A 7,423-nucleotide genomic window follows, 5' to 3' on the forward strand; every position below is an offset into this window, starting at 1 on the left:
GTAAAGCCTACAAAGTATATAATAAACAAAGATTAACTGTTATAGAATCCATTCATGTAGTATTCGATGAGTCAAATCCCTTCTCTAAAAGGACTGATGAAGATGAAATTAAGATAAATAAGGAATTTGAAAAACTTTCTATTGAAAATAATTCAAAAAAGAGAAATGAAATTAAAGAATCATCTGCTGAAACTAATCAAATTGAAAATGAAGTTAATGAACTACCTAGAGAATGGAAGTACATAAAGAGTCATCCCATTGATCAAATAAAAGGTGAACCATTACATGGAGTAGCCACACGATCCTCACTTAGGAATATGATTAGTCACTTTGCCTTTCTGTCTCAAGAAGAACCTAGGAATGTGAGTGAAACAATTGAGGATGAATCTTGGGTGATGTCCATGAAAGAAGAGTTAAACCAGTTTGAGAGAAATAAAGTTGGAACATTAGTTCCTGGACCTGAGGACAAGACAATTATTGGTACAAAATGGATATATAAGAACAAGAAAGATGAACATGGGATAGTTGTTAGAAATAAGGCAAGACTAGTAGCTCAGGCATATAACTAGGAAGAAGGAATAGATTTTGGAAAAACCTTTGCACATGTAGCTAGAATGGAAACCATTCGAATGTTTTTGTCTTATGCTGATTTTAAGGATTTCAAGTTGTATCAAATGGATGTCAAAAGCGCATTTTTAAATAGCTACATAAGTGAAGAGGTAAATGTAGAACAACCCCCAGGTTTTGAAAACCATAAGTATCCAAAACATGTTTATAGACTAACTAAAGCCTTGTATGGTTTAAAGCAAGCTCCTAGAGCTTGGTATGAAAGGCTAAGCAGTTTTCTAATGGATAATGAATTTATCAGAGGAAGGATAGACACAACATTTTTCATAAAGTCTAAGAAAGATGACATGCTCCTAGTTCAAGTATACAATATCATATTTGGAGCAACAAATAAAGACTTGTGCAATGAGTTTGCAAGCACTATGCAAAATGAATTTGAGATGAGCATGATGGGTGAACTAAATTTCTTCCTAGGACTTTAGATCTAGCATGCAAAACATGGAATTTTTATAAATCAATCGAAGTATATTAGAGATCTGCTAAAAAATTTTAATATGGAAGATGGAAAAATACTAGGGACACCTATGAGCTCTTCTTTGAAATTAGACAAAGATGAACAAGGTATACCAGTAAATGTCAAGCTCTATCATGGAATGATCGGTAGCTTACTATATTTGAATGCTAGCAGATCTGACATAATGTTCAGCATATATTTGTGCGCAAAATTTCAAACTACACCAAAAGAGTCACATTTGTTAGCTGGCAAACGAATACTTAGATACCTGAAAGGAACTATTGAACAGGGGTTATAGTATCCTAAGTATACATCCTTTGAGATTATCAGCTATTCAGATGCTGATTCTGGTGGTAGCAAAGTGGATAGGAAGAGCACGAGTAGCACATGTTATTTCTTAGGACATTCTTTAGTCTCTTGGTTTTCCAAGAAGCAGAATTCAGTTGCTCTTTCCACAGCTGAGGCAGAATACATAATGGTAGGAAGTCGTTGTGCTTAAACGTTATACATGAAGCAACAACTTATGAATTTTGTATAAGCTATGATACAGTTCTTATAAGGTGCGACAATACGAGTGCAATAAAAATCTCAAAGAATCCTATATTACATTAACAAACTAAACATATAGAAATTAGACATCATTTTCTTCGTGATCATGTGCAAAAAGGAGATGTGACACTTGAGTTTGTATGCACAGATGAACAATGGGCGGACATATTCACGAAACCACTTGCGGAGGATAGGTTTACCAAATTAGACGTGAATTAGGCCTAGTGTATAGTCAAGAAGTTGCCTAAAATTATATTAGATGACATAATTCAGGGGGAGCAACATCACTTACTATTCACAATTGGTTAAAAATTTCAAATTCGGCTCATTTGTTCCCATTTGGTATAACATTTGTTCACATTTGGTATTAAACTTGTATCATGATGAGTGCATGTTAACTGACACATGTTAATCCTCACATAACCTTTGAACTTTAGTGACTGTTTTTGCTTATTTATGTCTATGAATTTGGACACACTGTGTATGTTTACATTACAATTTAATTCAACAACACAATTTTTGCATTAGCAAGGGGGAGAAGTAAATTGAATTGACACAGGAAGACATATTTCACAGTAAAATTTTTGAAATCTGAAGGATGCAAATTTTTTTTAAAAAAATTGAGATCTGCATGCTAAAACGGGCATGAATCATATTGACATAAGTAGCTTGTGATAAGACCAACATCCTTTGCTTGCGATCTCGTAAAATCTTGATCCCAAGGATGTTGCCGGCTTCTCTCAAGTCCTTCATGTCGAACTGTCTGGATAACCATACCTTAACCAAAGATAATAACCCCACATCGTTTCAGATGAGTAAGATATCATCCATATTTAGCACCAAGAATACCACAACGTTTCCATCATGCTTTTTTGTATATACATGACTCATCAGGCCATTGATCAAAACCATAAGATTTAATGGCTTGATCAAAATGAATTTTCCAAGACCTAGATGCCTACTTAAGTCCATAAATGGACTTTTTAAGCTTGCGCAAGATGTGTTGTTGGCCTACTGCTGCAAAACCATCTGGTTGCACCATATAGATTCACTCATCAAGACTCCTATGAAGGAAAGCTATCTTGACATCAATTTTCCAAATTTCATAATCCAAATGAGGTGCAATGGATAAGAGAATCTGGATAGACTTTAGCATGGCTACCGGCGAGGAAGTTTCCTCATAGTCGATTCCCTCTTTCAGATTAAACCTTTTTGCAACAAGCCTAGCCTTGAAGGTTTCCACCCTCCCGTATGCTCCTCTCTTCTTCTTATAGGTCCACTTGCATCGGATGAGTTTTATCCCTTCGGGTGGCTTTACAAGATCCCGAACTTGATTAGAGTACATGGACTCCATCTCTGATTTCTTAGCCTTCTACCATAGTTCTGCATCTTTATCTTAAATTGCTTCACAGTAGTTACCGGGTTCGGTATCCAGTTCATCAGGGATCCTGTCATAAGACTCTCCCAAAAACATATACCGATCAGGCTGGTGTACAACCCTCCCACTATGATGAGGCACGTTTTTCTGTGTTAATCCTGATCCTTGTGCACCATCATTCTACCCTAGTTGTATAGCCGGTGTATTGATGCAAGCTGCACATGATGGATTAGACTCAGATCGAGTTACAACATTCCTCCCACTACGACAAGGTAATGGGATCCCAATAACTCTATTTTGTGATGGTTCTTCTTGCACTATTGGTATAGTTGGTATATCTCCTCTCAACTCTTCTAGAACAATCCTACTTCTAGGTTTGTGGTTCATTACATAGTCCTCTTCTATGAATCGAGCATTGGTGCTAACAATGACCTTCTAATCCTTGGGACAATAAAATAAACCACCTTTTGTTCCTCTAGGGTAGCCAACAAATAAAAATACATATGTCCTTGATTCCAACTTATCTGTTTTTTATTTTAGCATGTGTGTTGGACTACCCCATATTCGAACATGTCGCAGACTAGGTTTGTGCCTAGCCCACTATTCTGTGGCTGTAGTAGGTACTGACTTAGATGTGACCAAGTTCAAAATATAGGCTGCTATTTCTAGAGCGTGCCCCCAAGATGAATTAGGAAAATCTGAATAACTCATCATAGATCTGACCATGTCCATAAGATTCCTATTCCTTCTTTCTACTACACCATTATGTTGTGGCATACCAAGTGCAGACAGCTGGGATTCAATTCCCTCCTCTGATAAATAATCCATAAATCCTCCTAATAGGTACTCTCCACCATGATCCGATCATAGTGTCTTGATACATTTACCCTAACGCTTCTCCATTTTTGCCGTAAATACCTTGAATTTATCAAAGCATTTAGACTTAAATAGGAAAACATTACTCATGACAAGGTTGCGCCCAGCCAGCAATGCTGGTCGTAGACATTGTCAAACCTCTCGGTAATTCCTAAGTCTATAAAAATTCAGAGACCCTACCAATTCACACAAAAAGAAGTGATGGGCGTGAACATGGTCGAGTGTCGCGGTAACTTAGAAGCTTAGAAGACTTGCAAAACTCAACCAGGTCACGAACTGATCGCGCCTCATTTGCACCCTGAACTTAACCTGTGACCTACTCCTAAGACTCTAAACCCTAATTGCCCTATAATGTATAATCTAAGGATTCAAAAAGGAAAGAAAAATTATCAGGTTGCCTCCCGAAAGTGCTAAGTTTACCTTCTTTAGCCGGGCGCATTTAAGCTCATTCCGAATTTATCCTGGTTCGAAACTCATGGTATCTTCCCTTATTTTCTCATCACCCCTTGTGTTGCATACCCTCAACTTACCCTCTAAGCCAGAGTCTGAGTTATGAATTTCACTGCTTAGCTCATAAGGATCCTCCAAACCAAATGTAAAGACACTCTCGAGCTAAAATGTTTCTTCCAATAGATCTCTCCACAGAATTGAGGGAGCCTCTTCCCCAAAAATTTTATCAATCAAGTCTTCATCTACAACTTGGACAGCTTTAAGTGGATGTTAGGGAGCATGAAATATGTTTAGCCGAAGTTGCCTATGGCCAAAGGAGATGTCCATAATCCGTGTCCTGCATTGAATATAGGCATTAGCCATGGCTAAGAATGGTCATCTTAAAAGGATAGGGATTGAATTTGTAGAAGGCTCCATATCTAAGATAATGAAGTCGACGGGGTAATGAAACTCTTCCACCTTGACCACTACATCCTCTATCACACCCCGGGGTTTCTTTATGGATCGATCAGCAAAACACAATGTGACTGGGGTGGGCTGCAGCTCTCCTATGTTAAGTTTTTGGTAAGCTGAGTACGGAAGGATATTCACGCTCAAAAGTAAATCTAAAAGAGCATTGTCAATGGTGTAATTTCCAATTACACACGAAATAGTGGGTGAGTTGGGATCTTTCAGTTTATAAGTGAGGTGCCCTAATATCATTGAGCTTATACGCTCAGCCTGCTTTACTAATCCATCCATATGCACCCTCGACTTGTGCTCCTGTGTGTTTAATTCCTAAAGGAACTCATTATACACAGGTGTTTGCTTAATATCATCTAGGAGAGGATTATTGACCTTTGCTTATCTAAATGTGTCTTAGATGGATTCAATGGAAGCCTCCTTCATAAATAAAGATGGTGCATGAGAAGTTGTAGGAGATTATGCTAGGGAAATATGAAATACCCTATGAGGGGCAAAGTATGGCTTGTTCCCTCTAATGGCAGGTTTGGAAATTGAGGGTTCAGGATTCTTTTGTGCATCAGAGGAGGAAGTGGCACAAGTTTCAACTTTGGGTTCTATTCCCTTTTCCTCTTTCTGTTCTCCCTCGCTCAATTGCTCCTCTACCTGTTCATTTACCATCCTACCACTTCGAATAGTGATTACTGCTTGAGCATGCTCGGGATATGACAAGGGACCAGCGTTCAGTTCATATTCTACCCTGTAATGGCCCTTGGGGTTCACTAGAGGTTGACTTGACAACTTTCCCTCATATCTATGACTCAAGGAAGTAGCTAGTTGCTCCATGGTGGCTTCCAGCTTAGCTATGGATTGGGAATGGGAATGAAGTAGTTGCTGATCTACTTGGCGATCAGCCTCAGTGCCCTTAGGGGCTTTCAAAACCGTCTCCTGAAATATATCATAGGGGCATTTGTAGGATGATTTTGTGAATTTTGATATGGGCAAGGAGGTGGACCATTGGATGATGTTTGAGGTCTTTGGCTTGGAAATCCCGAAGCTTGTGGCCTCCAGAATAAGTTAGGGTGCTATTTCCACCCAAGATTGTATGTATTGGAATAGGGGTCATTGGACGGTCTATCATACCAATTATGGGTGACCTTCACTTCCTACACAAGCTCAGGTTGTGATGGCACATGTGGACAATTATAATAAGAGTGGGAAGGGTCAGCGCAAATGGCATATACCTCTGCACACGCTGCTAGCTGCGGGTGCTGTCTGTAGGACAAGATTTGATCTAACTTTTGAGGGATGGTGTGTAGGGTTGGTGCTAGGTTGTGGCTTGCGGCCAACTCATAAACTCCCTTAGGTGTGGAGTTGGATGGGTTGGGGGGTCTACGAGTAGCAGTTGTGTGCTACTGAGAATTCTCAGCTAGGTTCTCAAAGAGAACCCATGCCTCATTCTCATGCTTTGTGAGGTAAGTACCTCCGCACGATGCATCAACCATTGACCTATCTCTCTTAGCTAATCCTTCATAAAAGGATTGCACTAATTTTCACTTAGGGACCTGATGATGTGGGCATTTACGGAGCAGGTCCCTAAAACACTCCCAAGTCTCAAAAAAGAGTTCCCCATCCATCTGTGAGAAGTTCATGATGGCTCTAGGAAGCAAGTTCGTCTTCTCAATTGGGAAGTACTTTTTTCAGGAACTCATACTGCATGGTGGCCCAATTGGCCACTGAGTTTGGCTCTAAGGATGTCAGCCAGTTTTTGGCCTTATCCTTCAGAGAGAACGTAAAGAGCCTAAGATGGAGAACAACATCACTAAATTTTGGTATATGGATGGTGGAACATATTTCCAAGAATTCATCTATATGCTGATAAGGATTTTCAGTGGAGTTCCCATGGAAAGTGGGCAGCATCAAGTCATAATCTTGAATTGCCTGGACATCCAGGAATCGGATGCAAGATGGCGAGGTGTATGCATTAGGTACAAAGTAATCCCTAAGAGGCCTAAGTGGTTGCTCTCCCACCACAGGTAGGCGGGAAGCTTGGGGTTCCGAGATTTGGTTGGCGGGAACCGATGGATGTTCGACCATTGTTTTAAGTTCAAACGACTCTGCAAACTCAGAATTAAAGGCAGGTTTCTTAGAAGACCTACGGGATCTTTCAATCTTAGGATCTAGGGGAACTATCTCTGGTGCAAAAGAATGCAAACCAAACATACACGCTTGAAGCACACAAATTTAAGACTTTAGACTTAGTAAACAAAAACAAAAATAAGAAAAAAAAAACAAATAAAAACAAAGCAACAATACTCTAAAATGGAAGTTGGCTGATAATCGTAGCTAGGTCCCTGGCAACGGCATTAAATTTTGGTAGGCTCACCAAGGCTTGCGTCCTTAACTACCAAAAGTAGTATTTATAAAACCTAACTAATCCCAAGTTTTGAAGAAAGTGGGAGAAGTCGGGTGTTAATCCTCAAGGACTTAAAGTGCAGTTATCAAATGACTTCCAAATCAGTTTACTACAACTTTTGTGTAAAGGAAAAGTAAAAAGATGGTATTTTTCAAGGTGTTTTCTATCAACTACTTGAAAGTATGTAAATGAAAGCATGTAAATGTAACTTAACTCTACTCCTACAAAGCAG

At 39.2% G+C, this 7,423-nt stretch overlaps 1 non-coding gene across 1 annotated transcript; it reads left to right on the top strand.

Moving 5' to 3' along the window:
* Nucleotides 1–6,338: 6,338 nt before the first annotated feature.
* On the top strand, nucleotides 6,339–6,440 carry LOC131152497 (small nucleolar RNA R71). Its single transcript, XR_009135996.1, has one exon. It is a non-coding gene; the product is annotated as a small nucleolar RNA R71 (small nucleolar RNA).
* The last annotated feature ends 983 nt before the right edge of the window (nucleotides 6,441–7,423 follow it).

The sequence above is a fragment of the Malania oleifera genome, chromosome 3, assembly GCF_029873635.1.
Source record: "Malania oleifera isolate guangnan ecotype guangnan chromosome 3, ASM2987363v1, whole genome shotgun sequence".
Lineage (NCBI taxonomy): Eukaryota > Viridiplantae > Streptophyta > Magnoliopsida > Santalales > Ximeniaceae > Malania > Malania oleifera.